This window comes from Lolium perenne, chromosome 3 (assembly GCF_019359855.2).
Source record: "Lolium perenne isolate Kyuss_39 chromosome 3, Kyuss_2.0, whole genome shotgun sequence".
Lineage (NCBI taxonomy): Eukaryota > Viridiplantae > Streptophyta > Magnoliopsida > Poales > Poaceae > Lolium > Lolium perenne.
In genome coordinates, this window is record NC_067246.2 from 203213058 (window position 1) to 203222208 (window position 9151).

Below are 9151 nucleotides of genomic sequence, written 5' to 3' on the forward strand. Positions count from 1 at the left end.
TCGCATCGCCCATCTGGACTGGCATAGATGGACCGTCGCATCGCCAGAACCGCGCGGCAGCGGTGGAGGAAGAGGGACACTACTACATAAATCCTTACCGTCGGCGCATGGATTTGGGCTATCGATGGCGCATTCGTGTTCGCCGGAGATCACCTCGCCGATGGTAAGGGGTTATTGCCGGCACCTTCGTGTTCGCCGGCGGGCGGTAATATGAATATACCCCCGGCACATAAGACCAATTTGCCAGCGGCCGCTCGGCGAACAACAACCCATCGTGGTTGAAGGCGAAGCAGCAGGTCAACCGCCGGCGTCGAGGTCGCCATGGTGCAGTCCATCTGCAGAACGGGCGGCCGGGACGCAAGCTGCATCTCGCAGCCGCCGGTATCAAGGTCGTCATGAGGCCAGGATGCGAGCTGCATCTCGCAACCGCCGTCGAGGTCGCGTGGTCCGGAACATTTTTTTTCAATTTATTTTATTATTCTAAACATTCCCTCCAAAACGAATTAATTTCCCACCGCCTAATTTAGCTTCCACAGTAGTTTGCGCCAATATTTTCCAACCTCCCGCTAAATGCCCCCTAATTACTGTCCTTATAAATTTTTGTTCCCACCAAAATAGCCTATATTTTAACCTTCCCGCTAAACTACCCCGTAACTATCGATTATATAGTGCTCTAAACTAAATCACGGCGTCATCACGCGCGATTGGATCTGAGGACTCTTCCCAGGTTCCTCCTCACCGAATCATCACGCGTCAACACAGCAAACGGTAATTCACTTCCTATTTCCTCCCATCCAGAAAAACAACTAGATCGCCGATGGCCGCCCTGCACCTATTCTTCCCCTGCATCCCCGCCTCCATTTTTCCCTGCATCACGAGCGAAGTTCCCACCTCCCGCGGTAGCGCGCGCTCATACGCATCAATCGGGATCCATCGCCAAATGGGTGACCCGGAGTTGGAGATGCGGCCGCGTTCATCACCAAGCCGCAACTCTGACCCTCCATAGCTAGCACGAGACAAGATGATTCCTTTAGACTACTGCTAGATTGGTATTCCCTGCTCCACATCCTGATTCGCGTTCTGTTGGTACTTGGTAGGCCAATATAGTACATCCCGATTTGCATTAGTTTTATTGCAACCCATCTCAACAGATCTGATAGAGTTCCTGCTCTAGATCCTTTTTATTATATATCCAGTCCGTACTGAAATTTCTCCACATTGCTCAACTTTTGGTTGACCACCTCCGCATCTTTTATTTGTTCTGAATTTTTGAGATTTCGATGTGTATGTTCTTGCCTGTTCACAGTTGCAATTGGTGCATTGCCACTTTGGTTCAATTGGTGCCTGTCCACTTTTTTACTCTGGGAATGGATTAGCAAATTAACATGTCCTAGCCAAAGTTAGTAAAAAAATTGCAGCTAGCATGTACTGTATGTGAATCATCTGATAAGCCTGTAATATATGTGAATCGCAACATTACAGCCCTTTTGTTTTATTCTTGTCTTACCGCCACTCATCATCATTTTTTTCTCAACATCAGCTTGATATTCTGTATGATCCACTCTTCTGATGCAATAAAACATGTGGTTCTAGATTTATGATCTGATGGAAACGCCGATTTGGCTATAGGTTTTGTGCTAGAAATGTTAACTTCCCTGCTAATCACTTTCTTAATTTGCTATCCTATTAAACTTTTCTTCCTTCTATTTTCATCGTCAAATCGGGTAAGTCTGGATAGCCCATGCATCTGAATTCCCCACTAATTACTCACCTTAATTTTCACTCCTAAAATTTCTCAACACAATCATTCCGAGAAGGAGGGGTGAATGCCCTATACTAATTAACTAGTGGTAGTATTAATGATGCGATAATTTTTATCTAAAAAATAACATGCAACCCAGCCATGTAGAGGGTTCACGAACATCTGCAATTTTTGATTAGTAGTAGTACTAGTTTTAGTTTTAGTGGATGTATGACTATCGCATAATCAATCATCAGGCAATAAAAGTACTGTAATATTTACTCCCCTCGGGGCGGAGCTGGATCCTCTAACTTGCAGGTGAAAAGTTAGAGAAGCTACAGTGCTCTAACTTTCCTTCTTTCAAACCATACGATTAAAATCCAAATAAATTAGTTTAGTTTGCATAATACAAATTAATGTTATGCATTTGAAGTAATTACATACTGAGAAAATTATGGTGTAATAAAATTTAGTTTAATTTACAGTAATTACGTTTAGTAATTAATTACATTGCAAAACAGGGTGATTATGCTACAGGAGCCTGACTTCCCAACCTTATTTTCCCTGACTTGCCTTCTTCACGTTAGAGGATCCAGTTCCTAACCGAAAATATGTGCTTAATGCATGTTCTGGATTAAACCGTGCTTCTTAACATTTTGTACATTGTGAGTTTGTGATCTTTCAGACTTTCAAAATCTGCGTGTGCAATCGTACTATGGAATTCTGAATAGTTTTGTCATCTATTTGACTAAAGCAAAGTTATGATGCCTTAAACAACCTGATCATTTTATCCTTTTTGGTTCTCCTTGAAACCTGATACTGAAATTTCAGTGCTCCTTTTTGGTTCTACTTGAAACCTGATACTGAAACCGGATACTTGCATGCAGATATGGTTTAATCCATTCATTACTAAATAGATTCTTTCCTATCTGAAACCAAAAATATTGCGTACATGCTACTTGTGTGCAGTATATGACACTGTTTTATTTCTACTAGGTTGTTTGCACTTTTATAACGTCTAACTTGTTTCTTGTCTAATGTTTGAATAACACATTATATACTGCTGTTCAAATTTAGCTAATCCTAATTCATACAAGAGCAATTTCAACTGAGTGAATTTGTCTTTTAAAATTGTAATTTGCAGTCTGAAACATATAGCGATAAACTTAACTGAACTTGTTGTTTGAAAGTCTAAAACTGCGGAATCTAATAACTTAACTGAATTGAACTTGCTGTTTAAAAGTCTGAAACATATAGCGATGAACTTAACTGAGCTGATATGTATTGTTCAAAGTTTCTGGCACTCTGTATCTTCTTATTCTTTCATAAATATCATCAGCCTCTGATATCTGTTTAGCAAACACTGAATCTCAGTAGCGGAAACTAATACATATAATATTTTAGTATTTCCTTGAAATTACATACTCAAAGCATATATTTGATTGCAAGTAGCAGAATCAGAGCATCTTGTTTGCACTTCTGTAGATCACATCATGTTATTTTGTGGTTGTTTTAATTGTACTACTGTAGGTCGTTTGCACTTGTATAGGTCACACCATCTATAAATCATTCACTCAAATAGGATCTTTGTACTATTTTCACATTGTAGTTCGTCATGCAACTGAAACACTGAATCGTGAAGTAATCAAAATTTACTTTATAATTTTATCTCATCAACAGTGCAAGCCTTCTGTCAGTTCAGTGCATTCCCTTTTGTTTTACACCTGGGTATGTTGCATGGTTAACACCTGGGCATTCAATCATAGATATTGCCTTACATAATTTCATTAGGTATTAGCTTGTTGACACAACTTACTTGTTTTACTTAATATAGGCTTCTAGTAATTTTTTTCTTTATTTTTTTGATTGCAGGACCCAAAGACTTAGCTGGACAGGGTCGAAGTACACGAAAAACGCACATAGTTTAGAGAGTTCAACTACCATGGTAGCAATGGACTCAACTCTGCTGGATTGCTACATTTTACTTTAGTTGCATTTGATGGATATTTGATATGAGAATTATGATTTGTATGAACCTGCATATTATACGTGTGGATTTGAATTTTGTAATTCAATGGTTGTATTTTTTTATGGTTGCGATAAGCTGTTTCCACAACTCACTTTCTGTTGCCTTAGGTTAGCACCACGAAAAATATAGTGTTGCATCAAATCCTAGACGCCATGACTACATGCTTTGTTGCGCTAGGATGTAGCAACGAAGAACTTTTTATTGTTGCAATAAATTGTTACCACATTTTTTATGCATGATGTGATAACTATTTGGCACCACGGAATAAAAATTTGTTGAAATATAGTATCGCCACAAAACCTTGAAATTGTGGCGGTAACTTCTTGCTACAAACATTTTGGACGCTGCAAAAAGTATGTAACGCCACAATTGTGAATTTTGTTGAAACGGAGTATCTCCACGAAAAGTTCGCATTGTCGCAGTAGCTACTTGCTACAAGATTTCCCCCCGTTGCGATAAGCATTTGGCGCCACAAAACTGGATTTTGTTGAAATAGAGTATCGCCACGAAATGTTACAATTGTCGCAACACCTTCCCGCCACAATTTTTTGTACCGTTGCCATACCTATTTATCGCGACGAGTGGAATGATTGTCGCCATAAGTTAATACCACGAGCGTGGCGGTTCGTAGCAAATGGCTAATGCTACAAACTAGTAGATGTTGCCATAGGTTATCGCAACGGCTCGCTATCACCACGAAAGAGAGTGCGCCACGAAACTTAGTTCGTTGGCATAGGTTATTGCCACAAATGTCTATCGCCACAAACTGGCAAACGCCACGACACGGCTGCATGTTGCGACAAGCTATCTCCACAAACCAAATTGTGGAGACAAGTGAGTGTTGCCATGGGAAAACATGTGGCAACTTCCTACATGGTTGTTGCAATAGATCGCTTTGTTGCCACAATCGTGTTTTCGTTGCAATAGCCTATTACCATACATGTAATTGCAACGCTTGCCAACAAACTTCATTTCGTGGCAATAGGTGCATATTGCCACAAAACGGCATCTATTGCGACAATTTTTTTTGTTGCAATAGACCCGATTCCTTGTAGTGTACCCCCTAACCCTAAACTCTGTCTTATGAAGTCAAGCATGAAGAGAAGTGGTTTTGTGTTTCAAACATGGAAATTTCAAAAACCTCCCAAAAGCTTCATTTTAGAGTGACTAAGAAGGATCCAGGCTTACCTTTTCATTTTCATGTTTTAAACTTGTTCAAATCTTGGTCAAACTTATGATTTGACCAAATTCAAATGGGCATAAAAATTGGGAGGAATGGTACATGAATTACAATTCAAGAAAACACAAGGTAACTTAAATACTTGGATGCCCCAAAGATGTGTGGAAGCCCAAAACAATGGCAAAACATGTGCAGACGCAGCATCCAATTCAAGTAGAACACATACCAGGCACCAATAGTTTGACCTAAATTTGAAATCAAAGAGAAGGTGGTTAGAAAAAATCGAAATTGGCAACGCAAAGCATGAAATCATGAATTTGTGATGCACTATAGCTATGAAAAGTATAAAACAATGCATACCAAAATGATTTTTTTAGAGGAATACTAGTTCAACTTATTTAATTTTATATTAGTAGCCCGAAATCGAACCAGTAGTTGGATATTTTTGAACTTGATCTGTAGTAGTGGGCAAAACCCTAGATTAACCTATTTAATCATAGATTCGTAGGTCGATTTTTCTACTTTTATATTATTACTATGCAGCACACATGTGTTTGCCCGTCGAGTGAAACTCGGAGGAAGAGGGATCACTCGGAAGGAGAGAAGAAGGGAGAGAATTATGGTGTCTGCCCTTTTTCGGGTGATGATGTTGACTATTCTGCAGGTTTTGTCAGTGAGCAGGAGGTGCGAGCGAGCGAGCGAGTCGAGCGAGGCCGAGAATGAGAGTTTTTTTTTGTGAGAGGGACAACCGAATCCTGAAGGACCCAGAGACTTCCAGTACGCATCCTGATGAGTTTGCGTACCTACCGCACTTGGCTTGTGCTCATTGAAGTGTGGGACCTCACGCATGGGCACCACACGTAAGTGACAGACCTGTTGGTTTAAAAACTCGATTGATTATTAGAGCATCCCCACTCGTTGGCGCTCCCCACGCCTAAATCCGGCGAAATTTTCGTCCGGATTGGAGGAAGATTTGGCGTGGGGAGGAGTAGTTTCCCAGTCGTGTGCTCCCCAAGCGGCGTTTCTCGGGGAAAAAGAGGATGGCTCGGGGAATCCGGATGAAAGAGGAGACACGTGGGCGTGGGCGGTTGGTTTAGCTTCATCCGGAGTCCCCGGGAGACCCCCGGGAAACCGAGGATGGCATGGGGAGTACGGACGAAAATAGGCTCAAATCCGGACCAAAACGAGGAACCGGGGGCCTGACTGGGCCGTTTTTCGCCGTCCGGATGAAAAAAAGTGGCCGTGGGGGGCTCTGTGGGGAGACGAGTGGAGATGCTCTTATACTACTCCTATGGATTCAAGGGTAGGAAAGCCAAGTTAACTCATTTACATGACATTATTTTTTCCATGAAGCCAAGTTAACTCATATATCAATTGGTACATTTTGGAGTGACTAAGAAGGATCCAGACTTACCTTTTCAATTTCATGATTTAAACATGTTTAAATCGTGGTCAAACCTATGATTTGACCAAGATTCAAATGGGCATAAAAATTCAAAAAAATCAACACAAAAAAACATGTCGTCTTCTTATGTCATGTAGTAAGCACTCAAGGTGATAAACATGGTCTAGACATATTCAAACCAGAGAAATCGATCATATATCTACCCCTAACCCTAAACTTTGTCTTCTGAAGTGTCGATCAAGCACGAAGAGAAGTCGTTTTGGGTTTCAAACATGGAAATTTCAAAAACTTCCCAAAAGCTTCACTTTGGAGTGACTAAGAAGGATCGATGCATGCTTACCTTTTCATTTTCATGTTTTATACTTGTTTAAATCTTGGTCAAACCTAGGATTTGACCAAGATTCAAATGTGCATCAAAATAAAAAAAATTGAAAAAAATGAAAACCAAAGCACATAGTATTCTCATGTCACATAGTAAGCATTCAAGTTGATAAACAAGGTCTAAACATATTCAAACAAGACAATGTTGGCGTCCGAAACCCACCGGCGAGCAACGGCTGGCAACACGAAGAGCCGGGAACAACCTAGGGCTGCGGCTGGCCCTGGTCCCTCCGAGCGACGGCCCGCAAAGCTCCTGGTACGCACGTCCCGATGATGGTGCAAGGGTGTGCCACCTGATCTATACCTGATCAGGAAGGTGATGGATTTGCTTCGCTTAGTTTCCTAAATGGCATACACGTAAACATTAAATACGAGCCTCGATCGGCTCTCAGGTTATCCCGTGAATCGGCTCAAGGAGCCGATCCACCCATGGTTCGTATGAGGTCTACGATCACATGGTGGTCCTGCTTGATCGATATATAGCTAAAACGACCTACGACGATCTAGGGTTTTCACCACATAATCGGAACATCCTACTCGTGATTGAGCCTGGCAGCCACGCACGGTGATAATAAACCGACCCTAGACGAGGCCTAAAAACCAACACGAAGTTGATCCCCGGAACATCTTGTCTAGGGTTAGCAAACTACACCCTACGTGCTACTGGATCTTTCAACCCGTTTGCAAGGCCTAACTATGCAGATATTAAACTAATCCTTGAAGAACAAGGAGCGATCATAACGGATCGGATCTACTAGATAATGATCAAGCAAGGTGCCGCCCTTACACCTAAGAAAGGTGTAAGGACGGCTAGACGTCTAAGGGTTGCATGAACGAAAGCATGTGATATGATGAAACAATGCTAACCCTGACACGTCTATGATAACCACGTTGCTCGCCATCAAAAAGGCTTCAGCACGAGCAACGCATGGATAACGAATAAACGTATACTGCCTAGATCGCAAGATGCGATCTAGGCAGCATGATGCTTACCCGGAAGAAACCCTCGAAACAAGGGTTCGGCGATGCGCCAAGATTGGTTTGTGATGAACGTGATTGTTGTTTTTCTCAATAACCCTAGATACATATTTATAGTCCGTAGACTTTCTAACGTGGGAATAATCCCAACCGTGTACGAGCCAAATTCTATCTAACCGACACGTATCCTACTATATTTACAGATACAAGGGCAAACTAGCCCAAACTTCGTGTACAAGGCCGGTTCACGTATTTCTTCCATGTATATTTCTTCAAGCCCAATCTTGATCGCGGCCCACCTCTGATCCGGTCAAATTCTGGTGATAACACATGCCCCCCTGGTTTTGGAATTGATAATTCCAAAATCACTCTGCTTTTTCTTCGTCGGGTCATGTCGTAGCAGAGCAAAACCGTCGCAGTATCCTTCATCATGATGCCTCGCCTTCTCAACTTCTCCGCGTGATTTGACCGTTGTTTTTTTTTTCTTTGGGCACCACCTCCTCGGAAACTGCTGTGGCATTGAATCTCCACTATATCCCCTTTATTTAACCACGCCGAACAGTTCGCCTCTTCATCCTCTTGCTCTGTTCTGGCCATCGGCACCCAAAAATTCCCCATCTCCCGTAGCCATGTCTTCTTCCTCTTCCTCCTCCGCCTCGTCGGATCTCTCCTCCCAGTCCTACTCCTCCTCTTCTTCCTCCTCCCGCGAGCCGACGCCAGAGTGGGACCCGATGGCGGCTCAGACGGCGGCGCACAATGAGCGCGCCCCAGAAGAGTGGGACCAGGAGGACCACGCCTCCTCCGTCTGGTCCGAGGACGACAAGTCCTTGACCAGCGGAGACGAAGAGCTCCAGTTCCTCGCCGATGGGGAATTGGGATCGGAGAGCGAGGATGACTCGTTCTCCTGGGACGGCTACACCTCCTCCGAGGAAGAGGAGGAGGAAGACGACGACGACTCCCTCGAGGATTACCCGCCGGCAAAGAGGTTCCGCGCCGGGTCAGACGACGACGACAACGACGACGACGATGATGAAGATGAGGAGGCCCCCAATGGGGGCCGCTGGAGCAGCGACAAGGAGCCCACCGGCAGCAGCGCCGACGAGAGCTCCGACGACGACGACGAGGGCAGCAACGGCCCGTAGACTAGGACCTAGTAGCATAGGCCTAGCAGTAGTAGTAGATCGGCCAATAGGCCTTTCTTTTGTTCTTCCTTCGTTGAGCAATCGGCTCTTTCTTTGTAAGAAATCCTTTATTAATGAAGAAATATTCCCCAATTAATTTTGCTTCTTTGTCGATCTTGCCGATTGTCAAATGAAGTCGATGCACAAAGAACCGATGGCAGGGCATCGGCTTATGCCATAAACATGCTTTAAGGCCATAACAGTTGCCTATTCACACGGTCAACAGATCCAACTCGTGTCCACGCCATCTCAGATG

The 9151-nt window shown here is 43.2% G+C and overlaps 1 long non-coding RNA gene across 1 annotated transcript; it reads left to right on the plus strand.

Annotated features, from left to right (window-relative positions):
- The first annotated feature begins 716 nt into the window (after positions 1 to 716).
- On the plus strand, positions 717 to 3844 carry LOC127338496 (uncharacterized). The gene is made up of 2 exons (XR_007874384.2): positions 717 to 1049; positions 3614 to 3844. It is a non-coding gene; the product is annotated as an uncharacterized lncRNA (long non-coding RNA).
- Positions 3845 to 9151: the final 5307 nt, after the last annotated feature.